Source organism: Giraffa tippelskirchi, chromosome 5, assembly GCF_054371585.1.
Source record: "Giraffa tippelskirchi isolate mGirTip1 chromosome 5, T2T-mGirTip1v1.2.pri, whole genome shotgun sequence".
In the NCBI taxonomy this organism is placed as follows: Eukaryota; Metazoa; Chordata; class Mammalia; order Artiodactyla; family Giraffidae; genus Giraffa; species Giraffa tippelskirchi.
This window is the reverse complement of record NC_137279.1, coordinates 99524511-99551105: the sequence shown is the minus strand read 5'-3', so window position 1 is coordinate 99551105 and position 26595 is coordinate 99524511. Positions and strand designations below refer to the sequence as shown.

The 26595-nt window shown below is 44.4% G+C and overlaps 1 non-coding gene across 1 annotated transcript; it reads left to right on the top strand.

The window, feature by feature from the left end:
- The first annotated feature begins 8620 nt into the window (after positions 1-8620).
- TRNAV-AAC (transfer RNA valine (anticodon AAC)) lies at positions 8621-8693 on the top strand. The gene has a single exon. It is a non-coding gene; the product is annotated as a tRNA-Val (tRNA).
- The last annotated feature ends 17902 nt before the right edge of the window (positions 8694-26595 follow it).

Here is a 26595-nt window from a genome sequence, read left to right as displayed (position 1 = left end):
ATTTGGCTGTGTAGGGTCTTAGTTGCAGCACTCAGGAATCTTTCATTTTGCTTGCTTGCCAGACATTCACCTCCAGCTGTTGGCCCAGTTCCTAACAGGCCATGGACCAGTACTAGTCTGTGGCCCTCTGGTTGGGGACCCCTGAACTAGAGTCATTCTGACCTAAAAGTAAACCAACCAGAGATCCATGGCCTCTAGTTTCTAAAAATCTGTGTTATTTAAAAACTGAAGTCAGATGCCTATCTGCTTTCTGCATGGTTGTCCTGAGATATGTTGACAGGTGATTATAGCCAGAAATACCTTGAAAAATAAACAAATCATATCAAATATTCAGAGAGAGCGAGATCTAAAAGCTACAAGAGCCCTAGGAGGCTACATTGCCTGAGGAGACACTGTTCAGTGGAACCCTTCATATACTATTACATTAAATTTGTCTATAGCATTTTAAAGTCAATATTTATAGGGGCATTGGTGGTTCAGTGGTAGAATTCTCACCTCCCATGTGGGAGACCTGGGTTTGATTCCTGGCCAATGTATCTTGGTCTTTTTATTTGGGGCTTCCCTGGTGGTTCGGATGGTAAAGAATCTGCCTGTAATATGAGACAACTGGGTTAAATCCCTGGGTTCGGAAGATCCCCAGGAGAAGGAAATGGCAACCCACTCCATATTCTTGCCTGGAGAATCCCATGGACAGAGGAGCCTGGTCAAGGGGTCACAATGAGTAGGACATGACTGAGCAAGTAACACACACACACAAATTTGTCCACAGCATTTTAAAGCCAATATTTAGGTCTCTGAGTGTCCTGTGTGTAAGAGTGTATTTTAGAGAAGTCATTGAGTCTGCTTCCTCATCCACATTATGAGGTCAGTATATGGAACACCTACTGCTGTCTCTCCTACCCCAACTCTAGGCACACTGAAACACCAGTCAGAAATGGATCCTATGCTTTCTCTCTGAAAGGATGGTCGCTTTGGTTACTGGTGCCTCTTCCATGAGTGTCAGATGAGCACCAGCTGCCAGGTTGATGCTGGTTGCCTTATTTTCATCTCCTGTCTTGTTTGCCTCCTTCTCCATCCCCCACTCAGGCTCAGCACTTCCAGGAGGAAGAAGTGAATGAAGTCCTGGAGGACTCACTAGATGAAAAGTATCCGACCGTTCCTGTCACCATGACTCCCACCAGTCTTCTAGCAGCAATGCCTCTGTGTGTGATGTGCAAGACACCAACTCTGATGTAGACTGAGCCAGTGAGTACTCCCAACACAAAGAAAATAACCCCCAACAACCAGAAGACTGAAAGCTCCAGTAGCTTCTACCTGCTCACCACCTCTGTCTAAGCTAATTGAGATCATCTCTGCAGGCAGATCCTAAAGACTAACCTTGAAAAAGTGATTAGGCCGAACACATTCCTGGGACCAAGTTTTATGTCCCTGGTGTGTCTGTTCATTTGCATTTTCCCTGGTCCACACCTCACCTCTGTCTCTCTGGCACCCACTGGCTGAGGAACCCTGGGCAAACCAGAGGGCAGAGAGTGAAGGGATCATGACAACTTCTCTGCCACCCTTCAGCACATGTACGTAATAAAATTCCTTATTTAAGATGAAGTATCTTAGCTTTTCTAAAATGTCCTTGCTAATTACAGTTCCAGAACGGTGTCCCTTAGGCTCGTCTAGTCATCCAAGTTTATTGGCTCTCTTGCTCATATCCGAGGTCCACTTATCACGGTTCCTGAGTTTAAGCACTGGTGCCCATCCCCTCTCAAGACAATACATTTTACTTTCTCTAGAGACAAAAACACTATCTTAATATGCCCACTATTAACTAAGTTTTTCATAATGCTATAAACGACGTCAGGTTTTTGTCTTTTTTCCAGTGATGGATATAAATACATACCTTTTGTTACAAAGTCCATTCCCTTACAAAACCATCTTCATTTTTGCTTCCCCTTTCACCCTGAGGTGCATAGGGAGGTCTTTGCATCTCTTAAAGATACTAAGTCATAAATCAGGTGGGAGAGGTATTTAGTGGAGAGGAATTCCTTCCTAGTACCCACAAAGTCATACTGAAAGAGGGCCACTCCTTTCCCAGTGCTAGACAAGCTCTATTCAGAGGTCTTCAGTATTTTTCGAGCATGTGTCAACCGCCCCCCCCTCACCCCCGACCTTAGACTTCACAGATCCTTGTGTAGGAGGTGACCCTGAACTGTGTGAGCTTAGCCCTGGGCCATGCTTTGTTTGAAAGCCTAAGGGATCTTACAGGAGGTTACCTGGTGTTTCCTGATGAGAAGAGGAAGTTGGCAGAAGATTGGTGAAAGTTAGTGATCTAGCTGAAAGGCCCTGGCCATGGCATTACTGATAAGGACTCTCCACCTTCTGCAGTGAGACTCCAGAATCAACAACAGGAGGACTGGGACTCAGGTGGGAATGGAGACAGGGTGGATGGAAATCTCTTTTAATTAGAGCCTAGGGGCCCAGAAAAGAACTTCGGATGTTTACCCGTCAAAAACAAAAACAACCTTTTGCACCTACACTGTTTCTATCTTAGTTGGAATTCTTTGTTCCCATGCTTCCAATACTTCGAGTTAAAAATCCCACATAGAGTTCTTTTTGACCCCAAGAAAAGTAAAGAAAGTGATGTCACTCAGTCATGTCTGACTCTTTGTGACCCCATGGTCTGTAGCATACCAGGCTCTTCTGTCCATGGGATTTTCCAGGCAAGAGTACTGGTGTGGGTTGCTATTTCCTTCTCCAAGGAATCTTCCCAACCCAGGGATTGATCTTCCCAACCCAGGGATTGAACCCAGGTCTCCCGAATTGCGGGCAGATAGTTTACCACCTGAGCCATCAGAGAAGCCCTGATGTTTGACCCCAATGTTTTACTCAAATCCCATATCTAATTTGTCAGGAATATGTGTTTTCTTGTTGGTTAAGTCTGGACTTCACTCTTCACAATCCTACCCTTTCCTGTTCTCTAAATGAGATCTGATAAAAGTGGGGAGACCAATTTAACACTTGATCCTCAGCTCCCTCAAGACCTTAGGTTCCAGACACTCTCAGGATGATGGGGTTAGCCTATCTTTGTATGTTTTCTCTGTCTCTGTCCTCAACTTCAGCTTTTTCCTGGCCTGTCCCTGAACTGAGGAACCCCACACATCCCTGTTTCACCTGCAGAGAAGCTTCAGGCAGTGCTTTTTGGGGTTTGCCAGGATCCCCTGAGGCACAGGTGCTCATGGGTCTAAAAAGTGAGCCTGTGGTTCCCTTGATGCCCTTATCCCTTTCACCCCTATAGAGGAAAGGGCAACCACTTCCCTTTATGCTGTTTAGAAGGGACCTCAAAGGGTCCTCCAAGGCAGGAGGAGGATGAATCTTGTCCTCTGAGGAGGTAGGGGAGCAGGGAGATAGATCAAAGAGGGAAGGAAAGAGGGGAAAGTGTAATGAAATTTCCTGATGAGAGCTGTCAGGATGTCTCCCTCTCCTGGAACTGTCATCCCGGTTACTGGTGCGGCTAACAGAGTCAATTCCTGTCCCCGTTTACAGTTTGGAAAACTAAGCCAAAGGAGAACAAGGTCGACCTTAGCAACAGGATGTCCAGCAAACAGCCCAGTCTTGTGGGGGCAGTGGGGAACTGTGAGTGTGAACAATGGAGGAAATCACTGAACCAAGACAAGTTAACTGCTGAGCACTTCTCTGGTGGTCCAGTAGTTAAGAATCCAGCTGCCAATGCAGGCAACATGGGTTTGATCCTAATCCTGGAAGATTCCATATGCTGCCGGGGCTGCATACTACTACCAAGACCCAGCAAAGCAATGAAAACAAAGCACAGCCATTAAAAAAAAAAAAAAAAAAGGAGACAAATAAAGACCTGTATTTTAAAAAAGAAGGAAAGAAAAGCAACTGATGGGGGAAAAAAGAATATCCCCTCAGCTTTTATTTTTAACTTTATGTCAAAAAGTCCTCAGGAAGAGGAAACAGTATCTTTCAACAAAGGAAATGCTTTCTGCCCTTGGTCTTTTTGTGGTGAGACAAAGGTGGAAACTTCTCAGATACTACTTTAAGACATGACTTAGCAACTGAACAACTCTTCTCTGAGAACCGTCTCTACCTCGCGGTTAAAATTCCAATTCCATAACTTGTTGAGCAGGAAAATTAAGCAGACAAATAAAAAGAAGTTTGGGGTGTTCTAATAGTTGGAATTAAACTGCTCTTTAAAGAAGAATCTCAGCATCTTCCAGGATCTTCAGGCAGGTTATGAACCCCTACGGTTCATAACGGTCTGATGGCCAGATCTTCAACTGAATTCACCACAGGCCAAGAAAATTTGATCGGCCAGCCGTTGATGTCCGATATTGTCAAAGAGCCAAATACCCTAAAACACAGCGTTTGTTACAGTACCTGCTAAAAGGTCACAGTGTGATTAAGCTGGACTTATTTAACATAATAGCACCTTAATGTTTATGTTGTTTAGTAGATTAGCATACACCACAGCAGCAGGACCGGGGGGCGGGGGCGGGGGGGCCCACAGGCCCACCTCCAGGACTCGGCCGGGAGGATATTGGGGAAGTGCAGCGGGGAAGGAGCCCACGGGGTCAGGCGCTTCGGAGGAGAGGGAGGGCGAGGAGAACAGGCCCTCTGGCTCCTGGGTGGATTCGAAACATTGATCATTTCCGGGAGCTGAGAGCCCCGACGCCTCGGCGGCGGAAAGGGCCACCTGGCGCGGGTCCGCAGCTTGGGAGGAGCGCGGTCTACACTGCCAGGCGACTGAGTCGCCTGGGTCTTAAATGAAGATACCCCCCACCTCCACCCATCCCCGCTCCTGTGGCTTCCCAGAGCTGAGGCGTCCGCAGAAGCATAGCAGTGAAACTAGAGACTCCGTGCTGGTTGTGGGATGTGGAAGCCAGACTGTGGGGGCCCGAGGGTCCTGGTTTCCAGGAAGGGGAGGAACCCTAAAAGCAGGGGCTCTTGGGAGACGCAGCCTCCTCGCCTGAGACATCATTGGTGGTTCCAGGTTCATTCTTCAGTTTGAAGGACTGGTGACCAGGAGAGAGCCGGCAGGACCTGAGATTTCGGTGGACATAGAGTCAAACTCCATCACGGACCTCGTTTCTGTACTGTAGTGGTTATCACGTTCGCCTCACACACGAAGGGTCCCCGGTTCGAAACCGGGTGGAAACAGATTTCCTTTTCCCCCCGAGATTTACATTCCCTTTCAAGAAATTACACAGAAAGGCAGAAGGTGTGGCAGTGGGTACACCTGCATTTTCCTTAACCCAAGAAGCTTGGGAGGAGTTCCTTACCCCATTGGGCCTAGAACCAGCCTTTCTTTCTCTGCTCTGAGTCACGTTGCAGAACAAGCCACAGTCGGTGAATTCAAGGAGGGCACAGGACAAGGCTGACTTAAGGATACCTTTACCTTCTGAAATCCCCTTACCTTTTCATCTAGGCGCTACATTGTCTATACCTGCTGACACTTGTATGTCTCTGAAAACCAAGAAGTTCACCCCTTGTGAAGACATTTAGCTTTCCATCGCCCCAGCACACAGATGATTTGTGTAACAGGACAAAAGAGAACGAATTCAACTCTACACCGCAGGCTGGAGCCAAAGACCCAAAGATGAAGAGGGTCAGGTTCTGCAAATTGAGCTGATCGGGAGGAAAAGCAGCCGGTCCTCCTGCCGTTATCGGGGCGGGGCCTGGAGTCAGGGCAGAGATCAGGGAGTAGATCACCACCGACTGAGAGCCAAGTGGCCCCCCTTCACAGGGAAACAGGTTCAGAAAGAGAATCTCTCACCAAACCTGGAGAACTACCGATTCCAGTTCTTCCCCCATGACCTACGACACCTGCCCTGTCCCCGCCTTGGATGACGCCAACTTCCTTGGGCTCAGACCAAGAGTAGTCTCTGATGCAGGGCTTTCCTCAGACCCCGAATCCAGTTAGGACTTCGTGTTTGCTTCTCGGTCCATGTGGACTTTGGCCTACAGAGGCCCTCTTGTTCTAAACTCTGGATTTATGTAAACGACTCTACTGATAAAGGTGGGAAATCAGTGGAACGCTCAGCTCCCTCACCCTGAAGCTCAGATGAGGATGGTGAGGGGGTTGGGCGGCCGTTGGGCTCCGTGCTGGGCGGTGTCCCTCTTCTGGGGTTGGCCTGACGGCAGGGGCAGGGGCAGGGCCGGGTCCCTCAGCGGCTCCTCTCGCCGATTTTGGAGCCCCGCGCCTTCCCTTGCGGCTGCAGGGAGCCGTGTGTCTGTGGTCCCTTGGGCACCCGCTATCCATCCACCCCGTACTGGAAACGACCACTACTCCCTGGTCCAGTAGACATGGGACGGCAGCGCCGGATGCAACTGCGAAGACCGCGAATCCGCTCCTCTGGCTGGACGTGGGAGGTGAAAACTAGGACGTGGAGGGGAGGAAAGCAGGGGAAAGCTCATGAAATGTCCTGATTTAAAGCGGCTTTCAAGTCCGCCTCTTTGGGGACTCAAGCTCCAGCGCTGGTGAGGATTCTGCCGCGCGGTCACACCCTCGACCACACTCGGAGTCCACGCGGAACTAGGTGGAGCCCCGTGGCCTGGGGGCCAGTGCGCAAGCGGCCTGCATCTTCCTTGGGGTCGAAGCCCCTGAACCTCAGACCTGAAGAAAACGCAGTGACCGCTGCACTCAGAAAAGGAGAAAAGCCACTGCCAGAGGAAACGCAAATGCATCCCCAACCTTGTTACCCTTTACTTCTAAAGGAAACCAAAGACAGACAAACACACAGACAACATTGCATTAAAGTCTTTCAGCAAGAAGAAACTCTGCCTGCTGTGAGGTGAAACCAAAAATCTCTCCAGACACCTGTTTTCTGGGAAAACCGCCTTTACCTCTCTGTTGTCCAAGGTTAAAATGCACGCTCCATGACCTATTGAACCGGATAATTTAAGAAGTCAAATAAAAGGCATTTCAGACATTATAAAAGGTAAAACAAAGCTGTCCTTCAGGAAGAATCTCAAGTACAATAAGGGAGGAATACACAACCGTGAGATCTGCGTGGACTGAGCCTGATCCCTCCGCAGCTTTATAGCGGGCCTGGGCGGCAAACGAATTCAATACAGGTCAGGAAGCGAAACTCGGCCAGCGTTGATGTTCAGTATTTTCTTTTCTTTACATTTGTGTCTATACATTCCAGTGGGATGAAACTCCTAGATCTAGAATTACTGCTTCAAAAGGAACGCACATTTATAGAGTGGACAGGCCTGCCACATTGCCACCCCAAACCAGAGGATATACACTACATGGGTGGTGATGAACAGCCTCCTGTTTTCCACTCTGATAAAGGTACAGCATATTAACCAGGTTAGATTTTAGTCCATCTGAGGTCAAGGTTTGTTATAAATCTGTAGTTTTCTGACCAAGGGGGTTAAGAGCCTAACACATTTTCTTTATTAGAGTTCTTCAAATATGACACACCTGTTGGTATGCACTGCCTATTTCCCTGACAGCTTTGTATATGTCCTAGCACTCTGTTCTTAAACAACATATTTATTCATACTTGTGATTTTCTGCCAGTTGTGTATTACATCTTTTTGGCATCTTTTGCCATGCTGAAGTTTATTTAAATCTTTGTACGGTTGGCTTACTCTCTTCCAGGGGTCCAGTCCTACTCAGTAAAGCCTTCCTCCTCTCTGTGTTTGCCTCCAACATATTGTTTCATAATTAGAATCGTTAAATACAATTGACTCATTGTTCTTTGTAAGGTCTAGGTATGCTTTCTTTTTCATTTGTAGCATGGATAATTGATTGTTAAAACATCATTTCCACAACGATGAAAAACTAATCTTATTATATGTTATTGTTTAGTTGCTAAGTGGTGTCTGACTCTTTGGGACCCCATGAACTGTAGCAACCAGGCTTCTCTGTCCATGGGATTCACCAGGCAAGCATACTGAAGTGGGTTGCCATTCCCTTCTCTGATGTTTGATATTTTCAAACAGCCAGATGACTGGAGACATAAGCCTTTGCTGCTCTTCCTGATAAATGTGAAAGTGTGATGAAAGTTTTGGACTTAAACGAGACAACTAGAATAAGCCATAGCAGCAGGAATTTGAGAAACCCATTTGCCTGGGACGATGCCAGTGAAGCGATACTGCGAAAGGAGCATGCAGGTCAGGTGCATCGGAGCAGAAGGGAGAGTTCTTTGTTTCCAGGTAGAATTAAAGCATCGATCATTTCCAAGAGCCAAGCCCAGTGACCACAGGAGCAGTGAAAAGGGCCACAGAAGTGCAGGTCTACAGCTCGGGTGGGACTTTGTCCACCCCACCCAACCATCGGGTTGCCTGGGGCTCAGAGAAATCTAACTGCCCCAGCTCCTGTGGCTTCTGAGAACTGGAGAGTCAGCGGGGTGACCACTGCACTCCAGCCCAAAGCTGTGCGTTCCTTGCATCATCCTGAGGTCTAACTGCTGGGATGCTCACAAGGACCTTGCTCCAGAGGAAGCAAGCAACCCTAAACCAGGGCCCTTCAGGAAGCTCAGTCTCCTTACCCGAGAGATCCTCTGTGCTCAGAGAGCTCTCTTCCTTTCAAAATTTGAGGGCAAGTTGTGTCCAAACATGCTTTTCTTGGATGTTACTAGATATACTTGACCACGTGGTTTCTGCTGTGTAGTGGTTATCACGTTTGCCTAACATGCAAAAGTTCCCTGGTTCGAAACCAGGCAGAAACAGCTTCACTTTACCCCAAAGTTTTTGATTCTCATTTTAAACATAAAAAAGCCTGCAAGAATCATAGGAGGAGTTCTGTGACTGCCTGAAAGCCTACTCAGCACTACAAACTAGGCCTCCTTTGTCTGAGTCACTGTGAACACCAGGCCACAATGAATTACTCCAAGGAGGGTACAGAACAAGGCCAACTTCAGGTCACATTTCAGTTCAGTTCAGTCGCTTTGTTGTGTCCGACTCTCTGCAACCTCAAGGAATGCAGCATGCCAGGCTTCCCTGTCCGTCACCAACTCATGGAGCTTACTCAAACTCATGTCCATCGAGTTGGTGATGTCATCCAACCATCTCATCTTTTGTCATCCCCTTCTCCTCCTGCCTTTCTCATCAGGTGACCAAAGTATGGAAGCTTCAGCTTCAGCATCATTCCTTCCAATGAATATTCAGGACTGATTTCCTTCAGGATGGACTAGTTGGATCTCCTTGCAGTCCAAGGGATTCTCAAGAGTCTTCTCCAACACCACAGTTCAAGAGCATCAATTCTGCAGTGCTCAGCTTTCTTTACAGTCCAATTCTCACATACATACATGACTACTGGAAAAACCATAGCTTTGACTAGACAGACCTTTGCTGGCAAAGTGATGTCTCTGCTTTTTAATATGCTGTCTAGGTTGGTCATAGCTTTTCTTCCAAGGAGCAAGCATTGTTTAATTTCATGGGTGCAGTTACCATCTGCAGTGATTTTGGAGCCCAAAAAATAAAGTGCCGCACTCAATACACCAGCAAATTTGGAAAACTCAGCAGTGGCCACAGGACTGGAAAAGGTCAGTTTTCATTCCAATCCTAAAGAAAGGCAATGCCAAAGAAGGTTCAGACTACCACACAATTGCACTCATTTCACATGCTAGCAAAATAATGCTCAAGATTCTCCAAGCCAGGCTTCAACAGTATGTGAACCGTGAACTTCCAGATGTTCAAGCTGGCTTTAGAAAAGGCAGAGGAACCAGAGATCAAACTGTCAACATCTGTTGGATCATCGAAAAAGCAAGAGAGGTCCAGAAAAATATCTACTTCTGCTTTATTGACTGTGCCAAAGACTTTGACTTTGTGTGGATCACAACAAACTGTTGGAAAATTCTTCAAGAGATAGGAATGCCAGACCACCTGACCTGCCTCCTGAGGAATCTGTATGCAGGACAAGAAGCAACAGTTAGAATCGGACATGGAACAACAGACTGGTTCCTAACTGGGAAAGGAGTACGTCAAGGCTGTATATTGTCACCGTGTTTATTTAACTTCTATGCAGAGTGCATCATGCAAAATGCCAGGCTGGATGAAGCACAAGCTGGAATCAAGATTACTAGGAGAATATCAATAAACTCAGATACACAGATGACACAACCCTTATAGCAGAAAGCAAAGCAGAACTAAAGAGCCTCTTGATGAATGTGAAAGAGGAGAGTGAAAAAGTTGGCTTAAAACTCCACATTCAAAAAACTAAGGTCATGGCCTCTGGTTCCACCACTTAATGGCAAATAGATGGGGAAACAATGGAAAAAGATAACCTTTACTGTCCGGAAATCCCCTCAGCTTCTCTGGCACGTAAATCTCCTCTACACCCTGACATGAAGTATGGCTCTGAAAACCAAGAAGTTCATCCCTCTGAAGCACACTTGGTTTGCATGAGAGAACAAAAGAAACCAAACCCGACTCTTCACCTGAGGCTGAAGCCAAAGACACAAATAAAGAAATCCTCTAACTGAACTGTTAGGCATGAAAAGGAGTCCATACACATGCCATTATCAGGAGAGGCACGTGAGCCAGGTCAGAGGTCAGGAAGTAGACAGATCCACCCATCAACCCCTGAGAGCCAGTCTGCACCTTTTTTTTCTGATAGACAGCAGAGGTTCAGAAAGAGAGCTTGATCTTGGCTCTGCTGCACACAATGCTAAAGCTAGGCCAGGATGGAACCCAGGAGCAAGAGCTGGGGGACTTGCACAGCTTCATTTATCCCTGCGCCACTGGCAATCACCTCCTTTCCTGCTCTTGTCATCTCAAGAAGTTAATTTTTACTTTTATAGTTTTTACCTGGGGACACTAAACCAGATACTTTGCAAGATTCCCTTGTGGTCTAGTGGCTAGGATTTGGTGCTTTCACTGCCCCAGACCACGTTAGACTCCTGGCCAGGGAAATCTTTTTCTCTCTGGCATTCTGAATTGTAGTATGTATTCATTCCACCGCATGTGTGTGCTCAGTCACTCAGGCCAGTCCGACTCTTTGGGACCCCATCAACTGTAACCCGCCAGGCTCCTCTGTCCATGGGATTTTCCAGGCAAAAATACTGGAGTGGGTTGCCATTTCCTTCTTCAGGGGATGTCCAAAGTTGGGGTACTGATACTGCTTCTACAATGAGAACTCCAGTGGATAACATCCAAGGGGACTTTGACTTTTCTTACTGAAATGAAGAAGAAAAAACAAAAAGTTTAGTTTAGTTTTACTTTATCATAGAGATAAGTTAGTATGTACCTGATGTGCTAGGTATAAGAAAAAAATCAAGCTGAAAATAAGAATTCTCAAATATTATTAACACTCTATTCTAATAATTGACATAAAATCACAAAGAAAATGTTATATTTATAGAGACTATTCCTTGTATGTATCACACAGATTAATAATTTTGGTCTAAAAACTATCTTGCTTTTCAACTACTGTAATAATATGGAAAATATTGGTAACAAAGTATTCTATTTTGCACAGTCTTGGATTTATTTTCTCTTCAAATTCTAATAACACTGAACTGCCTAAGTTTTCTATACTGGTTTTACTTGTTTATAAAAAAATTTAAGGGACTTCACTGGTGGTCCAGGAGCTAAGACTCCTTGCTCCCAATACAGGGAACTTGGGTTCCATCCCCAACTGTGGAACTAGATCCTGCATACTGCAAGGAAGACCTAGTGCAGATAAATAAAACAAAGGAATAAATTAAGAAAAATTTTAATTGGATAAATATTTAAGTTTATAAACTTAAAATTATGTGTTCCAAGAAATTAAATATACAGTATATGTTAAATGGAAATATAGTATTATAATTCTAGAAATCATAATCAATCCACTTAGACTTTGGGGTATCATTTACTATATGATTCCAACATGCATTTCTCTATTATGTGTCAGCTCAACTTTTGATTTGAAGGTCTATGTTTATCTGAATTCTTTGACTGATATTAAATTAATCAATGTATGATCTTTGCCTGTATCATGTATAACCAAGATAGAAATGAGAAACACTATTTTCCTATGATGCTGCCTCCTATGTTTATAGATTATAGAATGGCCATATGTGAACATATTGAGAGGAGGCTCAATTGAGAGGTGCCTTTTATGGGAGATTGGTGACTGTTTCCATCAATGTCACTATAAGAACTGTGGAACACATGGAATATCTGCTCCAGGAAGTGGGAAGCTGTTGCTGAAAGTCTACTGTTTTCCTAAAGTGCTTTTTTATGTAATTAAAAAAAAATTGTTTTGGTTTTTAGTTTTCTGCCTGCTAAATCTGAAGTCATCCATCTTCATTATGCTTCCCTTATCTCCATCACTGCTAGAACCCTAGGCCAAGAAGAGCAGATTAGCCTGGGGAAAACTGCCAGGAACCATTTCTGCTTCTGCTGCACTGCCCCTTTTTAATGCCTCCAGATGTGAGCTCCACAGGGCACAGACCTTGAGCTGACTCACCATTCAGCATCTTTCTTCCTTTCCCCTGCCCATAGCAGGGCCTAGCATCTAACAAGTGCCTGAGAACTGCTCAGTGATTAAAGGCAATCTAGTGCAATGTTCTGGAAAGGTGAAAAGGAGAAGAAATTAGGTAGATTGGAGGAGGCCTAGAGTATGAGGCACAGAGAATGACAGACAAAGACACACACTGAGAGAGTAGAGAGAATGTCCAGGAACTAGATTTACTGTGTGAAAGCCTGAGTGCTCATGAGATTCAACAGAAGAATTCAGGGAAGGTCAACTAATAACTCTTGGTATCTAGGTCTGCACAAGATGGATTGTCAGGTGCAGAATCCTATTGATCGCAACAATCTGTCTCAAATGGGATAATTTTTGCAGAAACAGCCAAACACTGTCAAGGAATCATAAAGACAGAGTTATTGGCATTCCAACACAGTCTTGAATAAGAGGGTGACCAGTCATTAAATGTGTGCATCCAGATGGCAAACATGTATTCATAAAGAAAAGGGAAGAAGAACAAATATCTGAGACCAGTGTTTTTTTCCCCTGTCCTATCCATAAACTGGACGTTTAGTGTGAAGCAACTGGAAGTCATTCTGGTCAGTCTTCTCAGACTCAAATAAGTAGGTCACTACCAAAAATAATTACAATTATTGCAATGTTTTCTAAACATCTTGGAAGTTTAGCTGTTGAACATGTGCTGTGCAGTAGGGTATATCTGGGTAATGTCTGTTTAGTCTTTTGTTGTACCTCTGGCTTAACTGAATCAAGAGGGTACCAGTTCTCTTACTAGAGTATCATACAGATGTGTGCAAAGTTTGTCATGATGGCAAGAATATGAAGAAAAAAGCTCTTTCATGGATTTGGAAAGATGGAAATACAAATTGGCATACCTACTATTGAAATCAACCTAGGAACACATAAGAGGCCTTCAGTTCAGTTCAGTTCCATTCGGTCGCGCAGTCATGTCCAGCTGTTTGCAACCCCATGGACTGCAATATTTCAGGCCTCCCTGTCCATCACCAACTCCCAGAGTTTACCCAAACTCGTGTCCATTGAGTCGGTGATGCCATCCAACAATCTCATCCTCTGTCGTCCCCTTCTCCTCTTGCCTTCAATCTTTCCCAGCCTCAGGGTCTTTTCAAATGGGTCAGCTCTTCACATCAGATGGCCAAAGTATTGGAGTTTCAGCTTCAACGTCAGTTCTTCCAATGAACATTCAGGACTGATTTCCTTTAGGATGAACTGGCTGGATCTCCTTGCAGTCCAAGGGACTCTCAAGAGTCTTCTCCAACACCACAGTTCAAAAGAATCAATTCTTCAATGCTCAGCTTTCTTTACAGTCCAACTCTCACATTCATACATGACTACTGGAAAAACCATAGCCTTGACTAGATGGACCTTTGCTAGCAAAGTAATGTCTCTGCTTTTTAATATGCTGTCTAGGCTGGTCATAACTATTCTTCCAAGGAATAAGCGTCTTTATTTCATGGCTGCAGTCACCATCTGCAGTGATTTTGGAGCCCCCCAAAATAAAGTCTGCCACTGTTTCCACTGTTTCTCCATCTATTTCCCATGAAGTGATGGGATGGTTGCCATGATCTTAGTTTTCTGAATGTTGAGCTTTAAGCCAACTTTTTCACTCTCCTCTTTCACTTTCATCAAGAAGCTCTTTAGTTCTTCTTCACTTTCTGCCATAAGGATGGTATCATCTGCATATCTGAGGTTATTGGTATTTCTCCCAGCAATGTGATTCCAGCTTGTACTTTATACAGCCCAGCATTTCTCATGATGTACTCTGCATAGAAATTAAATAAGCAGGGTGACAATATACAGCCTTGACGTACTCCTTTCCCTATTTGGAACCAGTCTGTTGTTCCATGTCCAGTTCTAACTGTTGCTTCCTGACCTGCATACAGATTTCTCAAGAGGCAGGTCAGGTGGACTGGTATTCCCATCTCTTGAAGAATTTTCCACAGTTTATTGTGATCCATACAGTCAAAGACTTTGGCATAGTCCATAAAGCAGAAATAGATGTTTTTTTCTAGAACTCTCTTGCCTTTTCAATGATCCAGTGGATGTTGGCAATTTGATCTCTGGTTCCCCTGCCTTTTCTAAAACCTGCTTGAACATCTGAAAGTTCATGGTTCATGTATTATTGAAGCCTGGCTTGGAGAATTTTGAGCATTACTTTGCTAGTGTGCAAGATCACTGCAATTGTGCAGTAGTTTGAGCATTCTTTGGCATTGCCTTTCTTAGGGATTGGAATGAAAACTGACCTTTTTCAGTCTTGTGGCCACTGCTGAGTTTTCCAGATTTGCTGGCATATTGAGTGCAGCACTTTCACAGCATCATGTTTTAGGATTTGAAATAACTCAACTGGAATTCCATCACCTCCACTAGCTTTGTTCATAGTGATGCTTCCTAAGGCCCACTTGACTTCACATCCCAGGATGTCTGGCTCTAGGTGAGTGATCACACCATCATGACTATCTGGGTCATGAAGATCTTTTTTGTACAATTCTTCTGTAAGTCCTCCTCAGACAGCCATTTTGCTTTTCTGTATTTGGAGTGACAAAATTCAGATTTACCCTCCTGCTTGAAATCTCACCCTCCCTTTCTTGCCTGCTCCCACAGGAAAAACAAAGGAAAATATATAATGTCAGTTTCTAGATGCAGGAAATTGGGCAAAAGAGGACAGCAATCCCTGAGAAGGAGAAACAAGGTGAGTCCTGCCATTGGTTGACGTGAACGCTTTCAGAGCATGTCGAGGTTGGGCATGAAAAGGGCGATCTGAGACCAGGTCTTTGGACTGTCGAGAGGAAGCTGAGTTTTGGTGGAGAGCAAGGTAGCTAGGGTTCAGAGAACAAAGGTCCAGTGATGAAAGAGAAAAAGATATCCAGGGATACTAAACAGTCTCCCTGAAGTACTAAACAGAGTTCTGATAAGAGCATGCTTGTGGAGAATTAACCTGAGACCAAGAAAAGAAATTTTGGACCAGATCATGGAACAGTGCCTGGTGTTCACATGGGGCAGGCAATTGTACTCACTGCCATCAGCCAGACTAGACTATTTATATAACTCATGAGCCTTAGGGCAAGAACACAGCCCTAGAATAATCAGCCCTACACTGACCTACTGAAAAAAATCATAAAGCAAGATCCAAAGAGATCAAACAGTTTACAAGTCACCTAACTGTACCCCAATACAAAACTCAAGATAATTCATAGGAATATCAAAGAGTTACTAGATACTAGTTAAGTATCCAGAAAGGAAATTTTGATAATGTCCAGCACCCAAACAACAACAACAAATGTCAGGCATGCAAAGAGGCAGAAAAATATGACACAGAAGGAAGAATATAATCACTCAGCCAAAACTGACCAGAACTGACATGATGAAAAAAATCAGCAGAGAGAACTTTAAACAGTTACCATGACTATGTTACATATGTCCAAAGAGTTCATTAGAAATGTGGAATATACAAAAATGGCAAAAAGCAAACTTTAGAGATAAAAACAATAACATCTGTGAATCAACAACAAATTAGACATTGCAAGAAAAAAAATTAGGGAATAGAAAGCCTTGAACAACCACTGAAACTATTCAAAATGAAATGGCAGTAATTTTTTTTAACTGAACATATTAATAGCATCACTGAATGGTAGAGCAACTTTCAAAGGTTTTTAAAGTTTTTTATTCCAACTTTTTTTTTGGAGTCTCAAAATATATCAGGAGAATTTTTTCTTTTTTTTAATTTTACAATATTGTATTTGTTTTGCCTTACATTGACATGAATCCACCATGGGTGTACATGCTTTCCCCTTCCAGAACCCACTTTCCACCTCCCTCCCCAGAACTGTTTGTAATAGTCAGAGAACATGGAAGCAGCCTAGATGCCCATCAGCAGACGAATGGATAAGGAAACTGTGGTACATATACACAATGGAATATTACTCAGCCATTAAAAAGAATACATTTGAATCAGTTCTAATGAGGTGGACGAAACTGGAGCCTATTATACAGAGTGAAGTAAGCCAGAAAGAAAAACACCAATACAGTATACTAACACACATATATGGTATTTAGTCAATCGGTAAAGATAACCCTGTATGCGAGACATCAAAAGAGACACAGATAAATAGAACAGTGTTATGGACTCTATGGGAGACGGCGAGGGCGGGATGATATGGGAGAATGGCATTGAAGCATGTAAATTATCATATGTGAAACGAATCGTCAGTCCAGGTTCAATGCGTGATGCAGGAGAAATTTTTTGAAGGAAAAAAATCTTTGAAGAAACCCAAGAGGACACACTCCAATCATAATGAAAATTATAAACCCACCCATCCAAGGAGCCAAAAGAACCATGAGCACAAGGAACCAGAAGAAAACTGCACCTGGTCACAGAGTAATTAAACCACTCCAATCCATTACACAAGAAACAAGAGACGCCCGATGAGCCAGAAGGAAAATACACAGCACATTCAGAAAACAAAAGCAAAAATTATGTCAGATTTCTCATCAAAAACAATGGAAGTGACAAGACAGTGAAGCAACATTTTTAAAGGACTGAGGGTGAAAAAGGGTGGAATCCTATGCCTACTCACTCCCTCCCCAAATCTCTTTGAAAATCGAAGTTGAATGATGACATTTATAGACATACACAGGCTTAGAGACTTCGTCACCAGAAAAGCCACACAGCAAGAGAAGTTAAAGGAGCCCTCCAAGAAGAAGGGAACCCACATGAACTGGAATTCCTGATGTACAAACAGGAAATGAAGGAAAAGAGACATGGTATATGCATGGGAAATACATGATTTTTTATCAACTGAATCTCTTTAAAAACATGGGGCAGTTTTGTTTTTTTTAAGTAATAACCTTTGATTTGGGATTCAAAACATATGCCAAATAACCTTTGATTTGGGATTCAAAACATATGCCAAATAAAATACAGGACAACATACGCATAAGGGCAGGAAGGGGAGAAATGTGAGGAAGTGTGCCCTCCCTTGAAGGCAGACTGTGCTAAGTTACAGATGTATATTTGCTATAATGCCTAGAGCAGTTGCTGAAAGTGAAAGTGACATCGCTCAGTCATGTCTGACTCTTTGTGACCCCATGGTAGCCTACCAGGCTCCTCCGTCTATGGGATTTTCCAGGCAAGAATACTGGAGTGGGTTGTTACTTCCTTCTCCAAAGGATCTTCCCAACCCAGGGATCGAACCCAGGTCTCCTGCATTGCAGGCAGACACTTTACCGCCTGAGCCATCAGAGAAGCCCTGTAACAAAATATTTACACCCAATAAGTCAACAAAGGCGACAAAAAGGACTTATATACAAACCATGTAAAGGCTATGACAGAGCAATTACTCTTCCAGGATTCTACCCTGTAGCCATGTGTGCAAGAATGATGACTGTCATAGGAAAAGCATAGAACCAAGTTAATTACAAAAGTATATGCAAAGGGATAAATAAAGGCTACTACAAACAGTGGAAGAAAGTTCGTTGGTGAAAGGAGTTTACAGCGTAAAGATAATGAGCCTACTCTTTCCTGAATTCCAGGACTCCCAGTGACCTGCTTTCCTCCAGAGACCCTATCTGAGGATCAGCGACTATCTGGACATAGGTTCTCGTGTTTGTGTATACAAGACACAAGGGAAAGGACTTTAGTAGTGGAGCTTGGGAGACGATGTGCAGACTAGAAATTATCAATCATACATCACCTACACTCCAAAAGGCTAAGACACGTCCCACCGACCTTTCGATTAACAGCCGAACGCGCTAACCGATTGCGCCACAGAGACTCAACACTTACTCCTTATTGGTCTCAGCAGAATGACTAACACTCATTCACTCATCCCCGCAGAAAGCAAGCATACCTCTAAAGGCAGGCGAAGCCACCTGCCTTTTGAGGGAGAGCAGCTCGGTCCCCAAGCCTCGGGCCACTGGAGAGAAGGAGTCCACTCAGTGTTCGTTCCCGTTGGAAAGCCGGACGTCGGGCGATTCTGAAGACAGAAGTGCAGCCGAGCGTCCCTGCCACCCCTTACTCCACACCCGCCTAGGTGCCAGCGCCCGGGGACGCCCTGGGCCTGAGCCGAGGCGGGGCCTGAGGGAAGCTGAACCCGGGGTGGACTCAGTGATGGCTCCCGGTTTGCTCCACCTTCACCCGGCCATCTACATCTTTGGGCAGCGGTTTAGTAGGTGTGGTCCGTGTGGCTTAACGGGAAAGAGATCACATCCAAAGAGGAAACGTGAAAAGGAGCGACAGCAAGCAAAGACATGGATGAAACCTGCCAGGAGACCTTCCAGGAAGTCTGTGAAGAGGCTCGGACAAGACCCTGAGAAAGAAAATTGCTTTTTTAAGTAGCAAAATGGGGAGGAAGAATCGGAGAAGAGCATGAAAGAGAGAAAAGCACGAACTTCTGTAAGTGTCCACGAATAAAACAGTGTGGATATATTTATGTCGAGATAGTTACCTGAAGTCATGTTGTGCCTTGTGCTTATACAGTGTATAGTGCTGTATTGTGGTGGCAGCAACCTCAGTTCATATCCAGGCTATATCAACTTAGTGTCTATAACCTCTTTCTGTTTTTTTTTTTAATTGGCTTATTGTTGATACAGTGTTGTTAGTTTCAGGTGTACAACAAAGTGATTCAGTTATACATACTTTTTTTTTTTTCAGATTCTCTTTCTGTATAGGTTTTTAGAACAAAATATTTATTTTATTTATTTATTTACAAAATATTGAGTTTAGGTCCCTTCCTGCGCTAGAGGTCCATATTGGTTATCAATCTGATACACAGTAGTGTATATATGTTAATCTGAAACTCCTAATTTATCACTCTTTCCACCCTTTTCCCTTTGGTAACCAGCAGCTTGTTTTCTACATCTGAGGGTCTATTTCTGTTTTGTATATAATTTCATTTGTATCATTTTTGTTTTTGTGTTTTAGCTTCCACATATAAGTGATATCGTATTTGTCCATCTTACTTCACTCAATATGAGAATCTCTGGGTCATCCACATTGCTCCAAATGGCATTATTTCATTCTCTCTCTCTCTTTTTTTTTTATGGCTGAGTAATATTCATTTTGCTTTTAATTCCAGCACGAGTTATGCCACTTAGCAGTGGTTGGAGAGCAGTTTGCTGCTGACCCTGCATCTGTATTCTGTGAGGAGTAAATCCCACAGCACACAAGCATGCTGGTCAAAGCAAAACCTAGGTCAACTGCTTGTCTCACTGTTGAGCAGAACATATCCCCAAAGTGGAAATATTGCCTCTCAAGTAGCTTTGTCTGTAGCTCGCACTAACGAAATAATATGGTCAATGACTTTTTTTTCTGGAAAAGGTATTTCTAATATCAGTAGTTTTTTTTTTTTTTACACTAAATGAGAATGAGTTTTCAATAAAATGCAAACTAGTCATCACAGTTTACAGCAGCTTGTCTCCACCCACCATCCGCTAATTTTTATGGAAACAGTAAATCATTGAACCATACTCCACACCGTGTAAAAAGCACACATCTTTAGTTCACAGGCACAATTTGTGAACTTGGGCAAATGTAATCACCACCCAGATGAAGTTATAGAAAACTGCTACCATCCTAGAAATGTCATTTGAGACCTTTTCCATGCAATTCCTACACAAGATCACTTAATTCCTAATTCTGAGGTCTATTGCAATCATGTACTGTTGCCTGCTTTTGAAACTCAAATGAATGAATGTACATTCTTTGTTACTGATTTTTGTTTCATGCAACATTTTGTTCATTAAACATATTCATACTGTTATGTATATCACTTATTAATTTTGGTATTATTGGAGCAATTTTGGTGGGGTTTTTCGGTGTTAATTGGTGTCTTTGATGAATATTCTTGGTGTTTTGATGAATATTCCATATCCATCTTTTTGTATACTTCTGCATTCATGAATGTACTGCAATTTTGGAGACATGGAGTAGTACAAGATTAACTTTATCAGAAATTGCCAGCAGTCTTCTAGAATGATTTCAAACTGACTACTACAGATGCAATTGCTCCACAACTGTCAGCATTTGATGTACAAATTCTTTTAAATACAATCATGCTGGAGTGTAATGATATCTCCATGTAGTATTAAGGTTTATTTCCCTGATGAGTAAAAATGTCAAGAATATTTTCTTATAACTTTTGGTTGTTACAATATCCACTTTTGTGATCCAGGAAGACCCTGGCTTAGGCTTCCCAGGAAAAGGAAATCAGGTCCTGTGGTTGGTCACTGCAGGGCAGATGAATCCTTTGAAGCATCCCTTGGATAAAGAGACTCAAGCTTGGGGAGTTCCCAGGAGCGGCTGCTTCAAATACAATGTGTGGGCCACCAAAAGCAGACCCACCCAACCTCTCAGGCCTTTGCCATTTCCACCCACTCTTCAGTAAAGTGAGGGTGGATTATATTTTTTTTAATATTCTCTTCCAATCCATTCATTCACATTCATTTCCCTGAGTAATTTGAATTTTCAAGTCATCTCACTACCACAAAGGGAAAACTGTTATTGTTGGCATAAGCAGAAAGTATATGTAAAAATCAATACCAGAATATCAATATGATGGTGATCCAGGTAAATGTCCTGATTCTCCAGCTGCTGTTGTTTGGAATCCCCGTGGTCTCTATCAGGCAGTGGGCACATTTTCCCTTTTCCCTTGGACACTCACTCAGAAGAACTGTTAGGATAAATGTTATGTCTACTGTAGGGCAAGAGGTGAGCAAGGAAGAGGGGGTGGTGGATGGTGGGTGGGGGTGTGGACCAAGCTTGCAGAGGCTGCAGTAGATGAGACAGCGCAGTGGCTGTGGGTGTGTGTGGCTCTGGAAGAGCTGATGAAAGGCAGTCAGTCTGGTGGGTGAGAGAGTGTGCTCTGCCTGTGTTGGGAGGGGCAGGAGAACTGGGAGATCTTTGCAAGAATTCCTTTGCAGAGAGTGATTTGGTAAGGGTAGAGGGGAGGAGGGTGACTCTCAATGAACGATGGTGGCCCTCGGGGTATGTGCTTATAGTTAGCTGGCAGCAGAGATACCTGATCTTGAAGGGGCTTTTTCCAGGGCAAAGGCTTGTCCATTGCGTTCGTATGGTGCTGAACTCCATGAGTTCCTTACTACTGGGAAACTCGACTTCAGAATTTCTGCTTGATAATCCCTAGATAGTAAAATGTGTATACTCATTTAGGTGAGTTTGAAGAAAGGACATTCTTAATCTCTGGCGGTGGCCATCAGAATAGCTTAGAGTAGCAGGGGGTGGATAGGCATTACTTGGAAAATGTATCAAAGGGCTTCATCATATATCAAAGTGTATCTTCCATACTACGTTGATAAAAATTTTTCTGTATTTTGATCCTGGTGATGATTTCACATCAAATAGCTGTTCATTAATGATTTGTGCATTTTTTCCTGTGATTACACACCTTAATAATTTCCTTTTTGGATAGAATTGGCGGTCACATTTCCGAGAACCGAGTGTAGACCATTACAGGGTTTAAGAAAAGAAAAAAACAAGGTGTAACCTAATGCCGTGACTCGGATTCGAACTGAGGTTGCTGCAGCCACAACGCAGAGTACTAACCACTATACGGTCACGGCGTGCCACAATCCAAGCGCTGACAATTGTCCTTAATCTATGTCATTTGACATAAAATGATTCCAATCACTGCACTAGTTTATTCTTGGAAACTTTACTCAGGTGTTCGTATTCTCTCTTTCACTGGCTTCTGGTGTCTTCCTCTCAATTCTGATACAAGATGAGAAAACAAAACAAAATAAAAAAGCAATTCTCATCTCCCCAGATCCGGCACGTGCCTTCTGGGAAGTCTGACTGTCCTCCTCCCCACCTCGCCGGCTTCTTTCCCGCCTCTTCGCGTTTGTCCCTTTGGACAGAGCCTTCCCACCCGCTGGTTCCAGGTCTCGCCTCACCGACCGCGACCGAGCGGAGGGAAGGCAGCGCCGGCGGCTCAGACGGCCGGGTGAAGGCGGAGCAAAGAACCCAAGAAATACTGGAGCCCAGCGAGTGTTCAGCTTCCCTCGACCCCCACCTATCCTCCCGGCTCAGGCCGGGGGCGTCTCAGGGGCGCTGTTTCTGCGAGCGGAGGGGAGCAAGGCGCGGCTGGGGCACTCGGCACCCAAGGGGATGAGAAGAAGGCGGTTTGTATTGAGCTTTGTGGCGCGATCGTTTAGCGCCTTTGCCTGTTAACCGGAAGGTTGGTGGTTCTAAACCTACCCAAGGATAACTTTCTCCTTGTACCTTTTGAGTAAGTACTCCAAGGTTCTGTGGTTCTTTCTACTCTGCTCTTCCTTTCGAAAAAATGCCTCCTTCACTAACCATCTGTCCCTCGTTTCTGGACCTAAACCAAGAGCAGGTTGCTGGGTCAGGGTCACTGCTGCTGCTGCTGCTGCTAAGTCGCGTCAGTCGTGTCCGACTCTGTGCGACCCCATAGATGGCAGCCCACCAGGCTCCCCCCTCCCTGGGATTCTCCAGGCAAGAGTACTGGAGTGGGTTGCCATCTCCTTCTCCAGGGCATGAAAGTGAAAAGTGAAAGTGGAGTCACTCAGGCGTGTTCGACTCAGTGACCCATGGACTGCAGCCTGCCAGGCTCCTCCGTCCATGGGATTTTCCAGGCAAGAGTACTGGAGTGGGGTGCCATTGCCTTCTCCAGTCAGGGTCACTGGGAGTCCAGAATATCCTGAAAGAGTGCAACTAGCAACTGTATCTCTTCACGTTTCTCCTTTACAGTGCATGGTATAAAGCCTACAATCTTCCGTTATTTTGAAAAATCTGTCCCATATTTCTAAGTGATTTAAATTTAAAATCTTATATTTTTCCTTCATCCCTTTGCGTAAATTCAGATTTCCAGCTGATGTCAGTGTTGTTCTTCCTGGAGGACTCCTTTAACATTTCTTGTAATGTAGCTGATGAAACCTTAAACATTTTTATGTCTCAGTTCAATTCAGTCTCTGTCTTGGCTGGTTCTTAGCAACCCCATGGATTGCAACATGCCAGGCTTCCCTGTCCATCTCCAACTCCTGGAGTTTGCTCAAACTCATGTCCATCAATCCTGCCATGTCATGCCATCCTACCATCTCATCCTCTGTCGTCCCCTTCTCCTCCTGACTTCAGTCTTTCCCAGCATCAGCGTCTTTTCCAGTGAGTCAGTTTTTCCCATCAGGTGGCCAAAGTATTGAAGCTTCAGTTTCAGCATCAGTTCTTCCAATGAATATTCAGGACTGATTTCCTTTGGGATGGACTGGTTTGATTTCCTTGCAGTCCAAGGGACTCTCAAGAGTCTTCTCCAACACCACAGTTCAAAAGCATCAGTTCTTCAATGCTCAGCTTTCTTTATAGTCCAACTCTCACATCCATATATGACTACTGGAAAAACCATAGCTTTGACTAGACAGACCTTTGTTGGCAAAGTAATGTCTCCACTTTTTAATATGCTGTCTAAGTTTGTAATAGCTTTTCTTCCAAGGAGCATGTGTCTTAATTTCATGGCTGCAGTCACCATCTGCAGTGATTCTGGAGCCCAAGAAAATACAGTCTGTAACTGTTTAGATTGTTTCCCCATCTATTTGCCATGAAGTGATGGGACCAGATGCCATTATCTTGGTTTTTTGAATGTTGAGTTGTAAGTCAGCTTTTTCACTCTCCTCTTTCACTTTCATCAAGAGGCTCTTTAGTTCCTCTTCACTTTCTGCCATAAGGGTGGTGTCATCTACATATCTGAGGTTTTTCATATTTCTCCCTGCAGTCTTGATTGCAGCTTGTGCTTCATCCAACCTGGCATTTCACATGATGTACTCTGCATAGAAGTTAAATAAGCAGGGTGACAATATACAGCCTTGATGTACTCCTTTCCCAATTTGGACCCAGTCCATTTTTCCATGTCCACTTCTAACTGTTGCTTCTTGACCTGCATACAGGTTTCTCAGGAGGCAGGTAAGGTGTTATGGTATTCCCATCTCTTTAAGAATTTTGCATAGTTTGCTGTGATCCACACAGTCAAAGGCTTCCTTTGACTAAAGTCTTAGTCAATGAAGCAGAAGTAGATGTTTTTCTGGAATTCTCTCGCTTTTTCTATGATCCAAAAGATGTTGGCAATTTGATCTTTGGTTCCTTTGCCTTTTCTAAATCCAGGTTGAACATTTCAAGTTCTCAGTTCACATACTGTTGAAGCCTAGCTTGCAGAATTTTGAACATTACTTTGCTAGCATGAGAAATTAGTGCAGTTGTGTAGTGACTTGAACATGCTTTGGCATTGCCTTTCTTTGGGACTGGAATGAAAACTGACCTTTTCCAGTCCTGTGGCCACTGCAGAGTTTTCCAGATTTGCTGGCATATTGAGTGCAGCACTTTCACAGCATCATCTTTTAGGATTTGAAATTGCTCAGCTGGAATTCCATCACCTCCACTAACTTTGTTTGTAGTGATGCTTTCTAAGGCCCACCTGACCATGCACTCCAGGATGTCTAGCTCCAGATGAGTGATCACACCATCATGGCTATTGTGTCATTAAGATCTTTTTTGTATAGTTCCTGTGTGCATTCTTGCCACCTCTTCTTAATATATTCTGCTTCTGTTAGGTCCATACTGGTTTTGTCCTTTATTGTGCCCATGTTTGCATGAAATATTTCTTTAGTATCTCTAATTTTCTTGAAGAGATCTCGAGTCTTTCCTATTCTATTGTTTTCCTCTCTTTCTTTGCATTAATCACTGAGAAAGGCTTTCTTATTCTTTGAAATCTCACTTCGGATAGCCAGCCCCAGGTCAAGTGCCTTGAGGTCCAGACTCAATGACATTTAGAAACTCAGTGCAGAAATTCTTCTGCATTGGATCTTGATGCAAAATACAATTCTGATCTGAGCAGGAAGAGGGAGTCTTCTGTGAGTACAGATACGGAAAGAGTTTTCCCTGACTGGGAATCAAACTCAGGCCACAGAGGGGTGGACACCGAATCCTAGACACTAGACCACCAGGGAGCTGTACACGAAAGATGACTTAGCACCTCCAAGAGAAAATTGAGAGTGTAAAAGATGAAACCAGAGATGAAGAGAACAGGAAATTGCCCAGCAGACCAGAGCTGTGTGCAGGTGTGCAAGCCTCCCAGCCCTTGACCGGCTGCTCATCGCCCTTCAAATCCCCTTTCCTGGGGGACGCTTCTGTTTCTGAAACCAGGTCACAAAGTATCTGACTGGGTCCCTGCTGGTCTAGCTCTAGCTTTGTGTGCTACCATGTTGCTCTCTTTGTGAACCTTGGTTTTCCCTCGAGTCAGGCGGCGACTTGGCTTTCACCGGGTGATGAGGAGATCCGTCTACCTCCAGATCTCTGACCTGGCCTCGGAGCCTCTCCTAACGACCGCACGGGTACCAGTTCCTTTCCCTCTGCGACCCTGTCAGATCGCGGAGCCTTAAATTCATTTCCGTGTCTTTGGCTGGAGCCCATGGTGAGACCTGGGTGCGATCTCTTTTCTTCTACCAGGAAAATAAGACTGCTCCTCAAGTGCGCTGAGGTGGAAAAAGCAAGTGAGCTTCAGGGGAATGAGCTCCTTTGTTTTCAGTGACAATCTATGAACATGGGAAAGAGATCCAGGACCCCGACAGGAAGCCGAAGGGGTTCCCGGAAGTAAAGGTGACCCGGAGTCAGCCTTGTCCTTCCCCCCTGGAATGAACTGGGCCTGGACTGCACACCGACTGGGAGCAGAGAAAGGAGGGCTGCTTTCTTGTGCTGAGTAGACTTTCAGATGGTCAGCAACTTCTCCTACAGCTGCGTCAGCTGCCTCACCCCGTGCCTTTCGCGCCTTTTCCTTTTGCCATTGAGAACGCAAATCTCAGGGGGAAAAAAGCGATCTGTTTCCGGCTGGTTTCGAACTGGGGACCTTTACATGCGTGAGGCGAAAGCGATAACCACTACACTACGGAAAGGAGACAATCGTTGCCGCTGAACACTGGAAAACCCAAGGTTCTGCCGCCACTATTCAAGCCACCAACTTTTAACATTCATGCAGAAACCATGGAGCCCCAAGCTCTCTCAGGCACGGAGACGGCGGCTCCCGAGGGCCCTGCTTTAGGGTTCCTCATCTCCCCTGAAGGGAGGCCCCTCAGGCCCCCACAGGTTGCCTTCGGTGTCCCTCATCCAATGCCGAGTCCTCAGACCCTCA